The sequence below is a fragment of the Monodelphis domestica genome, chromosome 4 (assembly GCF_027887165.1).
Source record: "Monodelphis domestica isolate mMonDom1 chromosome 4, mMonDom1.pri, whole genome shotgun sequence".
NCBI classification, from domain to species: domain Eukaryota; kingdom Metazoa; phylum Chordata; class Mammalia; order Didelphimorphia; family Didelphidae; genus Monodelphis; species Monodelphis domestica.
Genome location: NC_077230.1, coordinates 302,197,850 through 302,221,496, shown reverse-complemented (window position 1 = coordinate 302,221,496; position 23,647 = coordinate 302,197,850). Strand labels below are relative to the sequence as shown.

The 23,647-nt window shown below is 38.3% G+C and overlaps 1 long non-coding RNA gene across 1 annotated transcript in view; it reads left to right on the top strand.

Moving 5' to 3' along the window:
• Positions 1-23,647, top strand: part of LOC130453812 (uncharacterized) — a 51,732-nt gene that overhangs the window by 19,054 nt on the left and 9,031 nt on the right. Inside the window, exon 2 of the long non-coding RNA XR_008911385.1 lies at positions 14,664-14,722. This is a non-coding gene — a long non-coding RNA (uncharacterized LOC130453812). The remainder of the gene's footprint in view (positions 1-14,663; positions 14,723-23,647) is intronic.

The window sequence follows — 23,647 nt, the reverse complement described above, 5'->3', positions numbered from 1 at the left end:
AATCACCTTCTGCTTGAAATAGGGCAATCGCTGTCATGGTTCTGGGAACACTGACTTGGGTACTCTGGAGAGAATAAGAAAAGGATTCCAAAGATGTTGTTCGGATCCAGCAGTGTCACTGCCCAGCCAATTAGGGAGCTTTGAAGCTAAAATCTTTAGCAGTTTATGAATAGTGCAGCCAAATGTATGAAACTTGCCCTCTAGTCCACACACAAAAAAGGGGGGACACCAGAATGGACACAAACAGGAAAAGCCATCCAGAGCAGAGGATAGCTTCTCTCTTGTTGTCTTTCTATGCAAAACATTCAATTCCTAATCAAATAGGGGCCAAGCTAACATCTTTTTCTTCCTTGTAGCACCCCCTCTTTCTCCCTCTCTCTTTCTTCCTCCCTCCCTCCAACCCTCTTTCTACCTTCCTTTCTCTCTTTCCTTCTCTCCTTTCCTTCCTCTCCCTTTTTCTCCCTTTCTCCCAACTCTCCCCCTCTCCTTTTCCTTCCTTCACTCTCTCCCTTCCTCTCTCCCATCCCTCCCTCCCTCTCACTCCCTCTCTTTCCTTCTTTTCCTCCCTCTCTCTCCCTCACCCTACCTTCTCTTTGCCTCTCTGTTTCTGTCTCTCTCTCACACACAGTTTTTTATTTCCCCCTCTTTCTTCTTTTATTTTCTCTCCCTCACTCTCCTTTCCCTTACCTCTTCTCTCCTTTGTCTTTTCCCCTTCTCTTCCCCTCCTTTCCTTTTTCTTTCTACCCTATTCCTCTCCTTTCCTCTCTCTTGTTTCTCTCCTCCCTCTTTCTATCTCCTTTTCTTCTCTCTCTCTCTTTCCTTTTCTCTTTCTCTCCTCCTTCTGACACTTATTGTTTTGGTTTATCATTTGATATTTATCATTTCTGGCCTTTTATTATTTTCTTCTAACTTTAAAAATTTAACTAGACTGTATTCTCATTAATGGTTGGGACTTTTCCTTAAGACTGTAAGCTCCTTGAGAGAAGGGAATTCTTCAATTTTTGTCTTTTTTTTTTGTCCTCAATGCCTAGGATAGCATATGACATGTTGTAAATCCTTTAATAAATTTTTGATTAATTTATTCATTAAGAGTCTTTGTATTCTCCCACTGAACCTAGTGTATTTTAGAGTTAGGTTTTCAATAAATATTGATATATTTACACAATCATAATTTCCTTTTGATGAAAATCAAGTAAATAACCAATTTCTTTGCTTTCAGCATTAAGATTTTATCTTTGAGACTGTCTAAGAACTTGGATTTTTTTTTGTTGTTGTTGCTTCCTTAGACTGAGCCCCTTTCCTTCTTGGCCTCCTTGGCACTATAGGGCCTATGCTACTTACACGAATGGGTTATTGATGTTAATTTAAGATGCCTTGAAATTAACCAAGATGTCCTAGTTGGGTTCAAAATAGAAGAAAAGGAGCCAGTCAAGAGTACATGGTTAGGGGGCAGCTGGGTGACTCAGTGGATTGAGAGCCATCCAGGCCTAGAGATGGGAGGTCCTAGGCTCACACTTCCTAGCTGTGAGACCCTGGGCAAGTCACTTAACCTCCATTGCCTAGTCCTTACTATTCTTCTGCCTTAGAACCAATACACAGTATTGATTCTAAGACAGAAGGTGAGGTTTAAAAAAAAAGAGTACATGGTTAATTGGGAAATGTTTAAACATGTTGTCATATATGACTGTGATGGAATACTATTGTGCTAAAAGAAATGCCAAGTAGGATCCTTTGAGATAAACTTACATGAACTGAATTGAAATGAAATGAGCAGAACCAGGAGAACATTGTACACAGTAACAGCAATGTTATATGATGATCAACTGTGAATGGCTTAGTGATCCAAGACAATTCTGAAGGACTTATGATGAGAAGTTATATCTATTTCCAGAGAAAGAATTGGAGTCAGAATACAGATTAAAGAATACTTTAAAAAACTTTCTTCATTTTTCAAGTTTGTTTTGGTCTGTATTTTTACAATATGACTAATATGGAAATATGTTTTGCATGTCTGTACATATATAACATATCAAATTGCTAGTGTTATCAGGGAGGATAGAGGAAAAGGAGAGAATTTGACACTTAAAATAAAAAAAATGAATGTTAAAATTGTTTTTATGTGTAATTAGAAAAAATAAAACATTAATGAAAAGGCTAAATGGTTAAGAAAAGAAGAGGCCAGCCATTTTATTATTTTATTTCTTATTGAAATTATTTTTCTTTTTATTCTAAAGATATTTTATTTTTACCAATTACATGTAATAACAAATTTCCACTTAAGTTTTCTGAAGTTTTCTTCCAAATTTTCTTCCTTTCTTCCTTCTCCCTTCCCAGAGCTGGCAAGCAAATTGATCTGGGTTATATATATATATATCAACATGCAAAACATATTTCTATATTGTTCATTTTTGAAAGAGAATAATCATATAAAACCAAAACCCCAATATACTAAAGTGATCTGCATTCCAACTCCAACAGTTTTTTCTTTGAGGTAGACAGCATTCTTTATCATAAGTTCCTCAGAATTGTTCTGGATCATTGTATTGCTGAGAATAGTTAAGTTGATTTCAGTTGATTATTCCAAAATATTGCTGTTATGTGTACAATATACTCCTGGTTCTGCTTATTTCACTCTGCATCAGTTCATGCAGGTCTTTCCAGTTGTTTTCGAAATGATCCTGTTCATCGTTCCTTACAGCACAATAGTGTTCCATCACCCTCATATACCATAATTTGTTCATCCATTCCTCAACTGATGGACATCTCTTCAATGTCCAATTCTTTGCCATCTTAAAAAGAGAAGCTATAAATAGTTTTCTACAAGTAAGTCCTCCCCCCCACTTTTTAAAACTCTCTTGGGGATACAAACCTAGTAGTGGTATTATTGGTATGAGGACAGTCATTTTAAAAAGTAAAAGGGAATGAGATCTCAGTTAGTTGCAGGTAGAAAAGTTTGTCCTTAAGAGATGGACCATTTCACTGATTCTTCAATATTTCAGAAAAGTTATAATTCTACCTTTGTGAATATTCTTTCTACTGTTTTTTTTTATTTTTTTCCCAATTAATTTAATTTAATTTAATTTTAATTTTTTTAATTTTTATTTGGTCATTTCCAAACATTATTCATTGGAAACAAAGATCATTTTTTTCTTCCCTCCCCACCCTCCCACCACCTCTCCCATAGCCCATGCGCGATTCCACTGGGTATCACATGTGTTATTGATTCAAACCCATTTCCATGTTGTTGGTATTTGCATTAGAGTGTTCATTCAGAGTCTCTCCTCAGTCATATCCCCTCAACCCCTGTAGTCAAGCAGTTGCTTTTCATCGGTGTTTTTACTCCCACAGTTTATCCTCTGCTTGTGGATAGTCTTTTTTAGATCTCTACAGATTGTTCAGGGACATTGCATTGCCACTAATGGAGAAGTCCATCACCTTCGATTGTACCACAATGTATCAGTCTCTGTGTACAATGTTTTCCTGGTTCTGCTCCTTTCTCTCTGCATCACTTCCTGGAGGTTGTTCCAGTCTCCGTGGAATTCCTCCACTTTATTATTCCTTTTAGCACAATAGTATTCCATCACCAACATATACCACAATTTGTTCAGCCATTCCCCAATTGAAGAGCATCCCCTCATTTTCCAATTTTTGGCCACCACAAAGAGTGCAGCTATGAATATTCTTGTACAAGTCTTTTTCCTTATTATCTCTTTGGGGTACAAACCCAGCAGTGCTATGGCTGGATCAAAGGGCAGATAGTCTTTTATCGCCCTTTGGGCATAGTTCCAAATTGCCCTCCAGAATGGTTGGATCAGTTCACAACTCCACCAGCAATGAATTAATGTCCCTACTTTGCCACATCCCCTCCAGCATTCCTTACTTTGCATAGCTGTCATGTTAGCCAATCTACTAGGTGTGAGGTGATACCTCAGAGTTGTTTTGATTTGCATCTCTCTGATTATAAGAGATGTAGAACACTTTTTCATGTGCTTATTAATAGTTTTGATTTCTTTGGCTGAGAACTGCCTGTTCATGTCCCTTGCCCATTTATCAATTGGAGAATGGCTTGATTTTTTGTATAATTGATTTAGCTCTTTGTAAATTTGAGTAATTAAACCTTTGTCAGCTTTCTACTGTTTCACTGAAAAAAAATATTAAATATTGGTTCCAAAGCTAACTTTCCCATTGGTGAACCTATCTACAGTGGGAGGTAGTAAAAAGAATGGGGTATGTATGGATGATTACTAGAGAGCATTTATGTCCTTTCATTCTTTCCTCCTGTGAAAGAGAATATCTTATAATATTTTACTTTTGCATCAGTGAAAAAAGCATTTTAAGTATATAACCTAATTTAATCTTTACAAGAATCATTGTGAGAAAGGCAGAGTAGAATGTTTTCCCTTTCATTTTAGGGAATGCAAAGAATGTCAACATGAGGAGATTTCTTTCATATCCTTTTTTAGGTTTCCTCTATTTTCATGGGTTTTTCTCAGGATGATTCTTCAGAATTGTTGAGCAGGTGATGCTTGCTTGTAGAATTCCCTCTCTCTGTATCAATATGTAATCCTCATGTCTCCAGGTGACTGGTATTTTCATATTATTCATTGGTTTCCCAGGACACCCATTCTTTCCCTTTAGTACCACCACCCAGCTGCACTTGGCACTCACCTTCAACTAAACAGCTTCCTCTTTCAGATTCTCCCCAATTAAAATTCACCTATCCTATATTCCATTCTTTGGAATCCTACTGTTTAACCAATAATAGCTGATAAACCAATATGTTGGAGATTGCTTATTGCAGGGAGGCAGAAAAGGACACTGGAGTAGGAATCATGATGTCTTGATTTTATACTGGGTTTCTACAGCAGATTCTTCTAATGTCTTGGTTTGTGATATTGGGTAAGTCACCTAAAATTTCTGTTCTTTAAAAAATGAGTCATCTCTAAGACAGCTATAATATGAAGGGTCTGGATGACATAATCTGTGGTCCCCTTCAGTTTTTAAAAAAAAATCCTTACCTTTGTGAACTTGAAAATTACTCCACCCTAATTAGACATACTTTAGGGGAATATAAAGTTGTAAATTCCTGATTGAACAATGAAGGTACTTAACTCATACCTTATAGTGAAGCTAAAACTTAAGCTAAGTCTATTTTTAGATCTAATACAAAAGGGTGTTAAGTACCTATAAAAGTTAAATTAATCACAAAAAAGTCAAGTAAATCACAAAAGGTATGCTTAATAAAGAAGTGTGAAGTACTCAGAAGATATAATCTAACCAGAGAAGGTGAGAACTAAAGAGTGGATAGTCCTGGAGAAAATCTAATCAAAGAAGGTGAGAACTAAAGAATAGGCAGTCCTGGAAAAAAATCGTCTACTGTGATTGGTAGATGTGAAAATTTAGGGGAGGTGACAGAAGAGAAAATTTTCTTTAAAAGGAGGTTAAAAAGTCAGTTCAGGAAAATTGAATTCAGTTTGCAATTTAATTCAGTTCAGAGTGCAATTGGTTTCAGAATTCAGTTCAGGACTGGAACTCAGCCTGGAGGATTTCACTCAGAAAGCTTCCTTGGAGAAGGTCTTGTGGTGAGTTATAAGACTGACTCCCCTTCCCTTAGGCTCAGGGAGACCACTTTGGCCAAGGCCTTTAACTACTGCCTGGCTCAGCCTGAGTCAGAGCAGTTTAAATTAATTCTTTCTCTCTCTCTCTCTCTCTCTTCTCCTTAATTCCTTCTCTCTCTATTAATTAAAATCACCATAATTCCCAGCTGACTTGAGTATTTTATTATTTGGGAATTATCCCTGGTGACCAATTGTTTAGATTTCAATTCACAAAGCTAAAATTATCTTACACCTTCCATCTTGAAATCAATACTGTGTATTGGTTCCAAGGCAGAAGAGTGGTAAGGGCTAGGCAATGGGGGTTAAAGTGACTTGCCCAGGGTCACACAGCTGGGAAGTGTCTGAGTCCAGATTTGAACCTAGGACCTCCCATCTCTAGGCCTGGCTCTCAATCCACTACCCAGGTGCCTTCTCCCCTTCAGTTTTAAAGACTTCATGATTTTATGATTTTGATATTCTTTCTTTTCTGAGTAACATATTTATAGTTTAAGAGGTGCTATCTGGAGACCCAAGATATCTACCTAAAGGTAGATATCCAAATGGTGGACTTCTAGGTGCTGACTCAGGCCAGTAAGGCAAATGTTTGGGGACAAGCAGCCTATTTTTTTGGTGCCTCTCTACTCATTCATTGTAAGAGTCTGTTCTTTCCATCTCCATATAAAGACAGTCTAGGAAGGGAAGAAATGTCTGGCTGCTAAATCATCTCTGTAGCTATGGAAAGAAAAACTTTTCTGAATCAATCCAAGAGGAAAACCGAAATGTCTTTACTGGTAAGATGTCAGCCTCTATTAGGGAGAAGAGAAAAACTGCTCACTGTTCTTGACTGCCACACACACACTTATCATTATTCTCTTTGGTATTGAAAAACATTCTTTTTCCAAACTTGCCTAGCCTTATAAGTTTATGAAGTGTGTTGCAAATGCTGATTGTGCCACTAGGTGGAGGATAACCAAGTGGCAATGGGAACCTAGGCCTAAATTTAATGAACCTAGGTAGAGATGAGTTGAAAAGTTGGATGTAAAGATGAATTACATAGTTAGAAGCACAAGATTTTAGAGCCAGAGATGTTGACCACAATCTAATTCAATAATTTTATTTTATGCATTGGAAAGTGAGAGCTAGAGAAATGAAATGGCTTACTCAAAGGAGCTCATGGGTGGAAGATCTAGCTCAAACACCACGTTTTGCTTGTGAAAGATCCTAGAGACCCATGTCTGTGGCCACATGATGGTCATAGTCTATACCTTGACCACTCTCTCAAATGCTTCAGTGGATCTGTGATTGCCTTGATTTGAGAGTTTTCTCCAATGATGGAAGTCATAACCATCCATGGGAGCTATGTGACTCTTTTTCATGTCTTCCCTTCAGTTTGCCACAAAGTGACCAAAATGCAAGAGATCATTTCTATTTTGCCTTATGTTGTGGTAGGCAGCTCTGGCTGCCTACCTCTTGTAAGGTGACTTTTCTGTGTGATTAGTCCATCTTCAGCCTTACCTGGAACACAGGTGTTCCCTTCCCCTACTCCTTCCCTTTCTTCCCTCAAATGCCTTACTGAAATGCCGAAGTGCTCTCTGTGGCTCTTGCATTTCTCATCTAGTATAGCATTTCTATTGATAAAGAAGTCAAATTAGTCTGGCAGGAATTGTTCCTAATAAAGCCATGATGACTCTTCATGATCGCATCCTTCTTTTCAAAATGCCTATAAAATGTTTAGGGTACAGGAAGATGGTAAGAAAACAAGGCATTGACTGAGTTTGTCCTGGGAGGTGTGTGAATGGAACCCCCTCCCAGGACCACACATTTAGGTCTGACCTGCTCTACTGCACTCCAGTATGGGTCACTGGAGAGAGACCTAGGCACATGACCCAGAAAGGATCAGGTTAGGATGGGGGGAGGGGTGGTGGTAAAGGAGAATATATTAAAAAGGGGGTTCCAGAAAGTGGTTTCTCTCTATTCCCTTGGATGCCATGGTGAAAGGACACCGGCTGAGAGAGAGCCATGAGAAGAGTGCCCACATGGCTAGTTTAAGAATAGGCTTCAATCTCTCTCTCTCTCTCTCTCACTCACTCTCTCTCTCTCTTCTCTCTCCTCTCTCCTCTTATTCAAGCAAATATTAATAAACCAGATGAGGAAATTGAGGCTCCTAAAGACTCAATAACTTGCCCAAGGTCAGAAATAGTAACAGGATTGGGATTTGAATTTAGGGCCCAGGATTCCAAGATCATCACTTTTTCTAAAATCACTCTATATATTAAAATACTTTTATCTATTCATGATCATTCATGATCACTAGTCAAGGTACTGCTTATTAATAAGATTAAGTGAAAACTCAATAAAACAAAAATCTTTGAAGAATAAACAGAAAGATACTATTAATTTATGTATTGACCTTTTCTCCCTCAGGAGTTATATCCAGTGTTCTGCCTTTAGTTTGCCTTTTTTTTCCCTCTAGTGCCACTTATATCAGATCATTTAATGCATATGGTATCTTAATAATATACCAACTATGCTATAGAGAATATCATTTTGTGGAATGGAGAATTTGATGAGGGAAACATTGGGACATGTACAATATATCTCAGCATTTCATTTGGACAGCTCCTTTTTATTTACCACACTCAACTCTTGTGTTATCCTTGTTGGGTAGGCATATCTTTTGAATTGTAAGCTCCCAGAGGATTGAAATGATTTATTTTAAATCTCTCTCTCCCTAGTCTTTTCAATTTTAAGTTCCTAGAGGAGTGATGTGCTATATTTTAAATCTTTGTCTTCCTAGTGACTGGCATAGTAGCTTACATTTGGTAGGTTTAGGTGCTTCGTAAATGTTTTTTGACTTGGATCACAACAGGGAACTCAATTTAATACAACTAAATGTGACATAGGTCACGACTGGAAGCTGAAGTCTTGGAAATTCATGCAAAAGAAAATCCATCCCTACTGAAAGACAGCATATTATAGTGGAAAGATCACTCGCCTGGGAATTAGGAAGCTTGGATTCTAGATCTGGCTCTGTCGCTACCAAGTTGTGTGACCTTTGTACATTCCTTCGTCTTGTTGAGCCTCAATTTTTTCATCTGGAAACAGGGAGATTTGGATGAGATTGCTTCTAAGTTCTCTGTTAGCATGAATATTTTAGAATTTTCCAGAAGAACTGATGCTACAACAACAATAACAACAAAAATTAAAAAAGAGCTGTTTAAGCTATATGAGGGGCAATATAAACAAAATAAAATCAATGTATCTGGCAGCCTGAATAGCTTTTGGCTGCACTAAGTAAGCCAGAGAAGCCAGAATAAGGATGCTAGAGTGCCACTAGAAGTGGGCAGCTGGGGTGATAAAGATACCAGAGATTATGTGGTATGAATATCAGTAATTAGAGGCAACTGGATGGTATCAGAGTGCACAGAGTGCTATGCCTAGGGTCAGCTAATTAAACTCTGACTTCAGACACTGACTCTGTGGCCCTGGGCAAGTCACTTAACCTCTGTTTGCCTCAATTTCCTCAACTGTAGAGTGGGAATAATAATAGTATGTACCTCCCAGGGTTGTTGTGAGAATCAAATGATATAATACTTATATATAAAGGACTTAGTACAGTGCTGGCACATAGTAGGAGCTATATAAATGCTTACTATTATTATTATTATTAACATTATTATAGGGAACCTGGAGAAGAGGAAGCTTGAGAGACCACATGATAGCTATTTCCAAGTTTTTGAAAGGCTATTATTCAGTTAAAGAATTAGATTTATTCTCTTGAATAATAGGTAAATAGGCAGATGGTAAGAAAAACATTCTGAATAATTATAGCTCCCAGAAGTGGAGTGGGATTGCTAATGGAAGCAGTGACTTCTCCATCACTTGAGATTTTCCAGTAGAAGCTGAATGATTATTATTCAGGGACCTTGTAGAGGGCGTTCATGTTCAGACACATTTTTTTTAAACCCTTACCCTCTGTCTTAGAACTGGAACTAAGTAATAATTCCAAGGCAGAAGAGCGGTAAGGGCTAGGCAGTTGGGGTAAAGGGACTTGCCCAGAGTCTCACAGATAAGAAGTGTCTAAGGCCAGATGTGAACCTAGGTCTTCTCAATTCCAAGCCTGGATCTCTAACCACTGTACTACCTAGCTTCCCCTAGCACATGCATTTTGAAGAATGTGGATAAAGAGACTAAAGATGGGTCAATATCCCAAGTTTCAAAAACAGAAAGTCGATAGAAACATTAAAACTTAGGCTTCATTAACTTGGTGTCAGCTTCTGGTAAAATTCTGAAATAGACTATTAAAGAATGTGTTGTGAGCATTTTGAAAGGGAAGATGAGATAACTAAGAGTAATCATGTAAACCATGTATAACCCAAATTGAATTGCTTGTTAGTTCCAGGAGGGTAGAGGAAAAAAGGGAGAGAGACAACAAGGATCATAGGACTTTGGAAAGTGTATGTGGAAATTTGTTATTAAAAAAATTTTTTTTTTAAAGAGTAATCATGGGTAGAAACAAGTCACGCCAGCTAACTTGGTATTCTTTTATGGCAGAGAAATGCCATAGATAGAGCATATATGTGGATTTCAATAAGGCATTTGAAAGGGGGAAGAGGTAGGAACAAGTATTTATTATGTACCTGCTATGTGGCAGAAACTGTGCTAAACACAACAAATATCTCATCTGACAGTCTTTTTGCAGTATCCTTATGGACAAAATGGAGAAATTTGGACTGGATAATAGCACAAATGAGGAGTTTGGAATGTGTTACCTTGATTCAGAGAGTTTTCATTAGTGGACTGATGCCATCCTGGAAAGAGGTTTCAAGTGGAATGTCCCTAGGTCCTACCTTTGGTCCTTTTCTCTTTAATAAAAATAATAATATATTAATCTACATAAATATAATTAAAATTGGGGTCCAAAAAGAACTTAATAGACTGGAAGAGTGAAATGAAGTTAAGAAGATGAAATCTGACAAGGATTAATGTAAAGGGGGGCAACTGGGTAAATCAGTGCATTGAGAGTCAGGCCTAGAGACGGGAGGTCTTAGGTTCAAATCTGAACTCAAACACTTCCCAGCTGTGTGACCCTGGGCAAGTCACTTAACCTCCATTGCCTAGCCCTTACCACTCTTCTTCCTTGGAGTCAATGCATAGTATTGATTCCAAGACAGAAGGTAAGGGTTTAAAAAAAAAAGAAGTAATGTAAAGTCCTATACTTAGGGGTAGCTAGATGGCAAAACAGATAGAGCACCATACCTAGAGTCAGGAAAACCCAAGATCAGTCCCAGCCTCAGACACTTAACTTACCTGTATGACCCTGTGGGCAAGTCACTTTACCCTGTTTGCCTCAGTTTACTCATCTGTAAAATGAGCCAGAGAAGGAAATGGCAAACCACTCTGTTATCTCTGCCAAGAAAACCCCAAAAGGGGTCGCAAAGAGTTGGACATGACTAAAACAACTGAATAACAACAATACTTAGATGAAAAAATCAATTGCATAAATAAAGAATGTAAGGGTCAAGTGAGGGGGAAGGAGGAGAACTATGGTTAAAAAACAGGTCCTAGGGGGGCAGCTGGGGGCTCAGTGGAGGCAAACCTGCAGACAGAAGGGTCCTGGGTTCAAACATGTCCTCAGATACTTTCTGGCCTTGTGGCCTTGGACAAGTCACTTAACCCCCAATTGCCTAGCCCTTAGCACTCTTCTTCCTTGGAACCCATATACAGGATTGATTCTAAGACAGAAGGTAAGGTTTTAAAAAAAGGAGATCCTCTGAAAAAAAAACTTGGAGTTGCTAGTAGACTCCATCTAGAAGTCAGCAGTTTGAGGGAATGCCAGAAAGAGCTAATGGAATCCTAGGCTGTCCTTTCCCTGGGTTGGATGCTCCTCAATGGCAGCCTTCCTTTACTGAGTAAACTCATGTGGTATGATTCAGATAGGCCAGGTGAAAGCTGCAAGGAGGCCAATGTAGGCTTAATGTCAGGAGAAACCTGCCCATCATCAGACCCGCCTTAAAATGGAATGCCCTACCTCCCGAGAGTGCAATGAGTTCCCTCCTCAAGGGGAGCTTCCTGTATGGCTAGTAGAGAATGTTCTAATAGGCATTCCTGCTGTGTTTGCTGGGGCTGCCTTCTGACTCTCCAGTTCTGTGGTTCTTGGTGTGAAACACAACTTCCTTGACACAACTATAGATGGACTCCGTGACTGTGGACCACCAGAGATCCCTGTTCCCTGCAGGGAGGACACTTGGAGAGAAACTCAAGCCCTCCTCACTGAGGTCACTCAATTTAGCCTTGTTATTTAGAAATGTTGTTCGAAGGAAGGATCTGTAGACTTCACTAGATTGGGTCCATGAGACAAAAAAGGTTATGAATCCCCGCTGTAGACCAAAGAAGGGCTGCCATCTGTTTGGAGAGTGATGATGGGATAAAAGAATGGATTCTTGAGATGTTTCAATTTCATTTGTATGCCAAGGAAGGCAAAAATACCCCTGCATTTTATCTTATTCACACTGTACCTGTATCCAAACACACCACATCCTCCCCATTAGATTGTAAGCTCTTTGAGAGCAGGTACTATTTTACTTGTCTTTTTTTAACCCTTATCTTCCATCTCAGAATCAACACTGTGTATTGGCTCCAAGGCAGAAGAGTGGTAAGGGCTAGGCAATGGGGGTTAAGTGACTTGCCCAGGGTCATACAGCTAGGACGTGTCTGAGGTCAGAGTTGAACTCAGGATCTCTGTCTGGGCCTGACCTTCAATCCACTGAGTCACCTAGCTATGTCCATTATTCTAATTATTTCCACTGCTTTCTCATAATGCCTTGGATGTAATAAGTATTTAATACATGTTTGTTGAATTAGCTTGAATAATACCCAGCTTAAGGTACCACTTTTCCTTTTTTTCCTTTTAAAAATAGTTATTTTTTTTGGTATCTTCTGTTTTCATATCACCATGTCAGAATCTCTCTCCTTGCTACCTATCCCTTATGACAAAGAAATTTAAAATAGAAAAAAAAAAGTTGAGCAAAATCACTTGACCCATCATTTGTATATGATAGCATGTGCAATATTCCACACGTGTAGTCTTTTTTGTAAAGCAGGAAGGGAAATGACACCACATTTCATAAAGATGCTGAAGTGACCCAAGTGGACTGCACTGAGTGGATGGGATGTATTTATGACTGTTTATATAGGTCTATAAGAAACAAAGAAGCAGTTTTTAAAAAATTCACTTTTAGCCTTTAATGCAATCATTTCCTACATTCACTCCCAGATTAAAACCTCCCTTATGAAAACTGAAAATAATTAAGCAAAAACATCTGATCCAGAACCATGGCTGACAATGCAGTTAGTATTCTGTCCAAGTAACTCATCACCTCTCTGCTGCGAGGGGAAAGGTTGAAAATGCTTGTCTCCACAGGCTGTGAAAACAACTCTGAACAGTCAAGAACAAGGCAATGAAACTCGATCTAAGTTAGTATTAAAGTCCAAATTGAGAAGAATTTAGAGGCAGGGAGGAGCTAAGCAGAATGGAAAATGTCCTGCAGCTGGTGGAAGAATAGCTGTCATTTAGTACCAGAACTTTTGTGAACTGTGGCCCTTTAACTGGTCCCTCTCCTCACTCCTCAGTGGAACTCACAGAAGCACCCAATTAAGTCTCCTTGTATGGCATCTCAGTCAATTCCTTTTGACACCTGAAGAGGTTGTGGTTCTTGTCAGGAGCAGAGGGAGAGGTGAGGTGGAGAAAAACCCCAGGGAGTTAGGGAATCTCACTAGGCAAAAAGGGGTAACAGTTTGTAAACCCAAAGAGACTGATGAAATGAAACCTAAGCTTATCAATCTAAAACTGAAGAGGAAGAAGTGTTTTTTATTTGTGAGCAACTTGAGGGCTGGGGCTGCCTTTTGCCTCTTTTGTATCCCCAGCACTTAGCCCAGTGCCTAGCACACAGTAGGCACTTAATAAATGTTTATTGACTGACTGATTCAGAATTGCCTCTAGAGAAGTAGTATGGGATTTAGAGACAGAATGCCTGGGTTTGTGTCTTTGTTTGATTCTGGGGTCATTGATTTAGAGGTGGAAGGGACTTTAGAGAGAGAGATAGCTCATTATCCCTCCCCCTTTCCATTTTACAAATGAGGAAATGAGGCACCAGGGAAGGCAAGCGACTTGGCCAATGTCATATTGGTGGAGTCAGAGGTGATATTTGAACCCAGGCCCTCAGACTCCAGAGTTGGTGCTGCCATTGACTAGCTCTGGAAATTCTGGCTAGTCATTCCCTTCTCTAAACCCTTTTTTTTCTCTGAGGGGGAATGAATATAAGAACACTTTTACTTGTCCTTGATTACATGGATATGAATATACTCAAATGAGTATATGTAGGGTAAAGCATTTTGTAAAATGTAAAACACCATATAAATGGACTTTAATCATTCTTTTGTGACATATCTAGATGACTTCAGACTCCCAAATCAGTGCAACTAGAATATGAATTTTGGTTTTAGTGATCAGCTTTTGGTTTTGAGAATTTGAAGGGTTTTTGAATGCATCTCTTTGCAAAAGCTTCCTGGGCAAGAAGAATTCCTTCAACAAAACTGGGGCCATATATCTGGTTTCCTTTTTACTTCCATTATTTGGGGTCCTCAGCACTACTTCTCTCATATTTCCCTGCCTAAAACTGACCACATCTACAATCCTCTTCCCTCTTGACTACTTTCTTCTATTTTACCCTTTCCCCCACTGCTTTTTATAGACTTTTAATTGTCTCAGGTCTTACTTTTCTTGCTATTTACTACCTCCTTCCTATTTTCCTTTCTCTACTCCAATTCCCATTCCATTTGGGAATTTACTCTGTCTGCCTTTTTTGGTTTTAGATCTCAGTTAAAATCACAAGATCACAATGGTGAAAGAGACTTTAGAGATTACCTAACCATTTTATTTTACAGATGAGGAAATTAATAACCATCAACCAGTTAACCTGAGGACCAGGACTCTATAAACCAAGTTTCTTCACTTCAAAATAGATGTGTCCTTTTTACAAATGTGATTGTTCTTCATATCTCCAGGGTGAACTTGTTGGGAAGGGAAGGAAATAAGCAATCATAAAGCCCAACAACCATGCCAGGTAGGTAGTTATTATCTTGAGTTTACAGTAGAGGAAACTGAGGCAGATAGATTTTTTTTGCTTTTGTTTTGTTCTCACATTAACTATTTCTTCTCTTCTTATTCTACTTGTGTTATATACTATATATATATATATATATATATATTATTATTATTATTTTTAATCCTTACCTTTCATCTTAGAGTCAATACTGTGTGTTGGTTCCCAGGCAGAAGAACAGTGAAGGAATAGACAGTGGGGATAAGTGACTTGCCAGGGTCACACAACTATGTCTGAGACCAGATTTGAACCCAGGCCCTCCCATATCTAGGCCTGGCTCTCAATCCCCTAAACCACCTAACTGTCCCCTATTATATACTTTGTTTAAAAAAACAACACTGTTTTTTATTATTTTAAAAAATACTATTAAAGAAGTAAAAAAGTAAAATACTATTAAAACACCACATTGGGAAGAAAAAGGGAGGCTTAAGGGACTTGCCCAGGGTCACCTAGCTAGTAAGTGTCAGAGACCAGATTTGAACTCTGCTCTTCTTGAATCCAGGCTCAGGGCTCTGACCCCTGGGCTACCTCCTTGCTTATTTTCCAGTTCTGGACTTGTGCTTTTTTCCTTACCACTACATGCAAGAGTCAGAAGCTCCTGGCATGGTTGTATCTCCCTAGCAGTCTCCCCACAGACAACAGTGTTGGTGGTGGCATGACTACCTACATTCTGCAAGACTGTAAAAAGTCCTCTCCGTCCCTCACAGACCAAACCTTGGTTCCAGGCTGGCTTTTGGTTATGTCTACATCCCTTTCATTGCCCCATTTTTATTTTTGGAATTGAAACAAGGAATTCCGACACATGTAGGAAATTCATTTGGAGAGGATCTCCAGTAGGAAGACACATGGGATTGTTAATCTCCTCATGACCTCTGGGGGAGAAAAGAGGCCGTGGAAACACCTTGTTCTAGAGTGGAGACAGAGACCCCAGGATGTCTGGGGAAGGACCCTGGCAGGAGAGAGAAGAGTAAAGCCAAGGGAGGGAAAGGTCCGGTGAGACTGTGGGAAAGCTTTGGGGTAGAGGAAAAGTGAGGAGAGGGTCAGGGATGTGTGTGGTCTCTGGCCTTAGGGCTTGGCAACCTGGTAGAGAAGGTTCTGATGGCGGGAGATGGGCCAAAGGCTCCCGGCCATACCCTTGGACAGTACCCTAGTAATTCTGCCCCAGTGATGGCCATGGCTCTGTGTTGTGGCTCTCTCTGCCTCTGCAGCAACTTCTATCAAAAATAGTCTCCTGATGGCTCTGGGTCACTACTTGGGGAGCACTTGTAATAGTCCAGGCAGTGAGCTTGTCTACTTGCTATCTCTTTTCAAATCATCTCTGAAATTTGTCCTTGTCTTTGTAAACCTTACAGTGCTATATAAATTGGAGAGCGCTAGGGTTTTGTTTTTGTTTTTAAATCTCCCTTGCCCTTTAATTGTTCCGTTGTTTGGTCTCCACTAGTCTGGTAATGCATCTCTTGGACAGAGCTTCTAGATCTAAACAGAAGATAAGGCAGAGACACTTGAGAAGCTGGATGTGGAGAAGACAAAAGGGATTATTTCTCCATGGTTAGAGTAGAGGAATGTTTATGTGGTTGTTATAAATGTTAAGTTATCAGGACTAGAGCAGCCTTTTGTGGGGAAGAAGTTGCAGAGCTGAAAGCCCCGGACCCGAGACAGATGTGGTTGTGATTCTTGCCAGTGTGACTTAAGGGACAGATAGAGTGGCCCCTCATGAAACCTCATTAGGCCTGCCAGGTGAATGAGGAAAGGGGAGAGATTTGTTGTCCCAGAATAAGCAATGCTATTATCTCAAGATTGTCTCGATGCAGTGTTAGGGGTCTATTTGAAGATTTCAATTTACTTTTTAGTGGCTTGGATTTCTTTCCTGAAGAAACATTCTAGCAAGTATCCTTATTATGGGCTACTTTTCAGCAAAGATAGGAAATATTATTGTCCCTTGAAAAAGCAAAACATAATAACTCTGTCTTTACATTTTCCACTCTCTCCATTAGCTTAGTGGAAATTAAATATTTTATAAAAACAGCCTTAGTTTTGTCTGATGGGAAAGTTGAACATTAGGGGAGGGACGGAAGAAGGAAATAATCATTTATGTTTTACAAATATTGTCTCATTTGATCCTTACCAACAACCCTGGGAAGTAGATTCTGTTACTATCCTTATTTTATAGTTGCAAAAACTGAGGCAAATAGAGGTTAAGTAACTTGCTGTGTGTACAGCTGGTGTCTGAGGTCACATTTGAACTCAGGTCTTCCTGACTCCAGGACCAGAGATCTAGCCATTGAATCAATAGTTGCCTTTACACTTTACATCAGCTGAGTTTTGCTGTGGTTGACAAATGGTTTTAAAGTATATTAAAAAATCCAAGAAGTTTCTGGATAAGAAGAGGTGTCACAAATGAGATACTCCCTTCTTTTGTGTTTAGATTTTAGTTCAGATATTTATTCAACAAATAGTTATTGAGTTCTTAGTAATTGGAGAGCTATGGTAGGTGCTGTGATAGACAAAGTATGCCATATGGTCACTGTGTTCAAGGAGCTTACAGTCTTTTTTTTCCTGATGTTTATTGGTATCTTCTGTTTTTAGGTCATTGATATTTCCCATTGTATGCTTCTCCTCCTTTCAGAAAGCTATCTCTTTGAAGAATGGAAGAAATACACACACCAAAAAATTCTTCAAGAGTGAACGTTGTAACAAAACATCCACAAGTCTCTCACTTATATACAAAGGAGTTGGGGGGTGAATGGGGAGAGATACTTCCTTTTATCTCTTTTTTGGTGCCATACCTGGTCATCATAATTCAAAAAGCATTTGGCTTTGATTCTTTTGTTTTTTCTTGTTTACACTGTTATCATTTGCATTAGTTCATATTAAGAAATTCCTGCTTCTCTGGATTCATCATGTTCACCATTTCTTATAGCATAGTAATCTTCCATTCTATTTATGTACCACAAATTTGTGTAAGGGTAAAAATAAGGGGTACGAGAGAAAAAGGGGTGCGAGGGAGATAAGAGCCAGAGCCCCAACAGCCTGCCTACTCAAGCCCCAGCAAAGACCCCCTCCTGATGTGGGATCAGCCTATATATAGTCCAACCCACGCCAGAACATAAGAATGGGAATCTTGGGAAGAGTAGAGAATGCTGAGGGATGTTGTCCCTGGGGTACAATTTTTTTAAAACACATATTTGTTTAGCTACTTCCCATAGTTCTTTAGAGCTTATGTTCTAATCATGAAGCCAAGATATACACTTATACAAAAAGGTTAAATCAGTCATTCAAGTAACAAGTATTTATTCAATACCTTCTATGGTCTAGGCACTGTGCTAAATTCTGGGGCTACAAAACAAAAATTAAAATGCCTTCCTTGCCTTGGGGGACCTTACATTTTATTGAAAGGAGTAACATGTACATGCTAAATAGAGCCAAGTCCCAATTGTTACGAACAACGAATCCTATGAAGTGATCTAATGTATTCAAATGTGCATAAGTTTAAGTTGTGATTATGAAAATATGATCATTGGTTCCAGCCTAACAGAAATATGTAGTGTGAATCTGAATCCTTTTTTTGACCGGAAGGCACTATTAGCTGGGAAGTCAGCAAAGACTCCATGTAGATGGCAGCTTGGAAACCAAGTTTTGAAGGAAACAAGGAAAATCCCAAGAGGTCAGATGAGGAACAACAGTATTTCTTGGCCTAAAGGACAACCAACAAAAAAGCATGGAGGTGAGATATGAGAGGTCTATCAATAACCCAGTCAGGCATTCAGCTAGTATGTGTGAATCACCGAACTGCTAGCTGTTAAGAGACACAAGGATGAAGCAAAAAATAGGTCCTGTCTTCAAGGAACTTATATTGTATAAAAATGTGACAAACAACAGTGAAAGAGAGGACATAAAGAAATTGAATTAAATGCCAAGTGAGGAGAAGTGCAGCAAGTATTCAGAGGAGAGAGGTGTCACTGTGAACTGAATGGATCGTGCTAGAGATGAGTCTTAAGCTGAAGTAAAGACAAGAGTTGGACTGGGGGAAAAAGGGAAGAGGACATTTATATAGAGGACACAATTAGAGCGACAGGAACACGAATATAAAATAGCGAGTAAATGAGTCTAGCTGAAGAAGAAGCATCATGTCAAAGAATAGAAGCAGATTTGGAATTACTGGTTAGAGATGGATCGTAAAATGCCTTTAAATTTGAATTTACCTATTGGTAAAGGGGAGCCATTGAAGATTTTTGACCAGGGAAGTGACAAGATGAAAGCTGTGATTTTGGAAAAACGAATCTGTCCATTCTTGCTCATTGCTCTCAGCCATATCAAGACATGGGTACAGATAAAATTAATACAGGGTGGATGGTCATGGATAGATTATTATCTGTGTTATTGGAAGGGATAACTATTGATATAAGTCACATATTGATTGGAATATTAGAATAGTCTTGCAGTGGTGAGTAGGATGAATTGGAGAGGGGAGATACTAGAGATAATTGCCTGAACTAAAGTGGTGGCAATGGGAAAGGAAAGGAGGGAATAGAATTGAGGAATGAATGGAAGGCTAGGCTCAAGATCATGTGAAACCAATGACATGAAAAAAAGCCTTAAGATTTATTAAATCATTGTACAACCAGGGCAGTGATATGTCCTAGTAATGGAAAGCTGATAGTTGGTACAGTGTCTCAGTGACATCAATCCATGAAACATACCATACTAGATACTTCCAGCGAATAAAGATAACTTCTGAGCCAAGTAAGAAAATAGGAAATTGTCTAGTCCGAAGACAACCAAACTGTATATTTGGGTTGTATGTTTCTTAAAGGCTAAATATTATGCTTTACAAAGATTGAGACACTAGAAAGACTCCAACAGAAATAATTCTGTACAATGGACATTTAGCAAGGATTGTAATTCTTGGCGTGAGATCTAGAATTTCAGTATGAAGATAAGTTAGATATGTTCTACTTAAGTGTTTATAGTGATGAAACTACATGATAGTGAAGACTTGTTGAAATTATTTTATTGCCTTCTATCTGTGCTATTTTAGATAAATAGATAGATGAAGCATTTATTAATACTTATATTCCAGGTACTGTGCTAATTTCTGGGAATACAAATACAAGTAAAAAGAAAGTTTTTGCCTGTAAGGAGTTTACACTCTAATAGGGGAAGGCAGCAAATAAAAGGAATGAAAACAGGGTGGAGAAAGGCACCAAATTGGGGAGCTTTGAAGGAACCCAAATGGATTAGAAGTGAACATATATGAGAATTAGTGAGCAGGATGCTTTCAGAAAAACCTGGAAAGACTTACATGAACTGATGCAAAATGAAGTGAGCAGCAGCAGAACATTGTACACAGCAGTAGTAATATTGTAAGGATGATCAACTGTGAAAGACGTTGCTACCCTGATCAAGACAAAGATCCAAAGTACTTATTATGAAAAATGCTGAATACTTTCAGATAAAGAAGTTATGGCATCTGCAGATTGAAGCATGACTTTTAAACTTTCTTATGATTCTTAGGGTTTTTTTTTTTTATCTGTGGTTTCTTTTTCAACATGGCTAATGTGGAAACCATTTATGACATATAAAACTGCTTGCCTTCCTAGGGGAGAAGAGGCAGGAGGGAGGAAGAGAATTTGGAATTTAAAAAAATTTTAAATTAATGTTAATTTTTTTCTTTACATATAATTGAGAGAAATAAAAATAAACAACATATGTACCTTCTTTGTCTCTATGTATTCATCCATCTGTCTATCTCAGTCTATCTATCTATCTATCTATCTATCTATCTATCTATCTATCTATTTATGTCTATCAAGAAATGGGTATGACTGGCTTGGATACTTCCTCAAATGGTGGTTCTAGGCATGAACTTACCAATATGTTTTCACTACAGTGTCTTGTTTCAAATCAAATGTAAGGTGGTCGCCAGGGAAGTATTCCCAATTATGAATATACCCAAGTCAACTGGGTTTTATAGAGAATTTAATTAATAATACAATGAGGAATTAAAGAAAGAGAGAAAGAGAGAAAAAGGAAATAATGAGAAAAGGATAGGCCGGCCCAGGGCAGCCCTGGCCAACCTAGGCCTAAACCCTAAAAGAAAGATCAGTCAGTCCTTAATCACTCACCACAAGATCTGTTCAAGCAAGGATTCTAGTGTCACCAGGTCAGCTTCATTTCAGCTGACTCCACCAGCTGAAACCTGAATCTGAATGAATCAGAATCTCCATCTGAATGATTCTGAGCTCCTATTTAAAGGGAATTTTCTCCTATGTCTCCTCCCCTAAGTTCTCACATCTACCAATCACAGTAGACATTTTTCAAAGGACAGACCATTCTTAGTTCACACCTGAGTAGACTAATCTTTTGAGTAATTCACACCTGAGTAGACTAGAATCTCTGAGTAAGTTTTTACCTCTTTTCTCCTTGTAAGTTCACAAGTTGCCTGACCTTTATAGGTACTTAGCACCCTTTTGTATTAGTCCTAAAATAGGCATGGCTTAAAGAACTTTTTGTCTTACTATAAGTATGGGTTTAAGTACTTTTCATTGTTCAGCAAAGAGTGTACAACTTTATCTTCTCCTAAGGCATGCTTAAGTATAGTGAAGTAGAGTTCTCACATTCCTGATCAAGTACCTTCACTGCCCAAATGGGGAATGGTCCCAGTGGGGAATGGTCTTAACCCAACCTTATGAAGTAGGGTCTGGGAAATTTTTAAGGTTCACAATCCTAACCTTATGAAGTAGGGTCTGAGAATTTTTTAAGGTTCACATTTTACATTCCAGCTGTTAACAGCACCTTGTAATTATGGGTAATAAGCCCTGTGGTATACCCTGGTTAGCAAATTCCAAAATTAAAAAGAATTCAGACAACTGTCTTCAGAATAAAAGTTAAATATATAGTTATCTTTTTATTTTCCTTTTGATATTCTATTTAGTGAGTTGATGAGGATGATAGGATATAGCATGGGTTATAAATTAAAATATGAAACTTGAGCATGCTCATTTCAATATAGCCATTAATTTTTTTAGTTCTGAATTGTTTCCCTTCCTCCAGCCTTCCCCCACCCATTATGAAGTTAATAAATATGATACCCATTATACATATAAAGTCATATGAAAATTTCCACATTAGTCACATTACCAAAAAAAAAAAAGAAAGAAAATGTATTTCAGTCTGTACTCTGACTCCATTAGTTCTTTCTCTGGATATAGATAGTATTTTTCTTCATGAGTCCTTTGAAATTGTTGATCATATGGAATACTATTGTGCTCAAAGGAATAATGAACTGGAGGAATTCCATGTAAACTGGAATGACCTCCAGGAATTGATGCAGAGTGAAAGGAGAAGAACCAGGAGAACATTGTACACAGAGACTGATACACTGTGGTACAATCGAATGTAATGGTCTTCTCCATTAGTGGCAAGGCAGTGATCCAGAATAATTCAGATGGATTTATGAAACACAGAAGAAAAACAACTGCTTGATTACATGGGTCGAGGGGGATATGGTTGGGGATGTTGACTCTAAATGATCATCCTAGTGCAAATATCAATAGAGAAATAGGTTTTGATCAAGGACACATGTAAAACTCAGTGGAATTGTGCATTGGCTATGAGAAGGGGTGGGGGGAAGGGAATGCTGGGGGCAACCAGTCCACAACACTTTGACAGAGTCACGCGTGGTAGTTGGGGAGACCACAAAGTGATCCTTGGCGAGATGTGACTGCCCACTCTATCCCCCTTGCATGACTTCTTTCATCAATGCCCCTTACCTGTAAATTGACATTATTATTCCCCCAGTCTCAAAAGAAATAATGCAAAAGCAAAACACCTGTACCCTAATTCTCTAAAACATCACCAAAAGATCAGACCCTCAAACCGAATCCCAAAAAGACTATCATGGGTTAACTTTTATTTAGGTACATAATTCCCAGTAAAATCGCAGCTACAGGCCAAGCCCAAAACTTTCTCATGAAGCCAGCACACAAATCAATCATAAAGGCTCATATAATACATACAGGTACAGTACAGGTACACTAAGTTTCAAAATGCCTCAGTGACTCAATTACATAAATCAGTAACTCAAACTTCCTAGTAAGCTACCTGTGATGAAATCATTTATCTTGTATTCTGTCTGTATTTTATAAATTTTTATTTTATAAATAAAATAAAATGAATAACAAATGGAAAACAGCTTAATCATTATTTTATAAAATATATACTGTCTGTAATCACAATACAAAAATATAGATTATTAATCAAGTGATTTGTTAAAAGTTAATGTATCACTTTTCCAATTATTTCTCTTTGAACATGTATATTAGGTAATGTAATCTACCTACCAAGAAAATGGGTATAAAATACACAGTATTGACTCCAAGATGGAAAGTAAGGGTTTAAGTCCCTCAATTCAAGAAACTCATAATGAAAAATGCCATCTGCCCTCCAAGAAAGAACTGACAGAATTTGACTGTAGACCTAAGCATACTATATTTCATATTCTTTTTCCTTTTTTTTTCCCCTTTGAGATCTCTTCTATAAAATGACTAATATGGAAAAATGTTTTATATGATTGCACATATAAAATCTAGATCAGATTGCTTACTGTTTCAGGGTGGAAGGAAGGGGGAGGGAGTGAGAGTGGGAAAGAGAGAGAGAAAAACTTTAAAAAAAGATTGCTAAAAATTTGTTTTTACATGTAATTGGGGGGGGGATTTTATTAAAAAAAACCTGAATCCTGCAAATTGTGTGAATTCTGTATAGAACCATTATGCTCTTTATCCTCCCAGTATTCTACCTTTCTACCTAACCCCTCAATGATAGCATGATGAAATGGAAAGGTATTATTATTGTTATTATAAACATTCTATTTGAATGTATTATTAA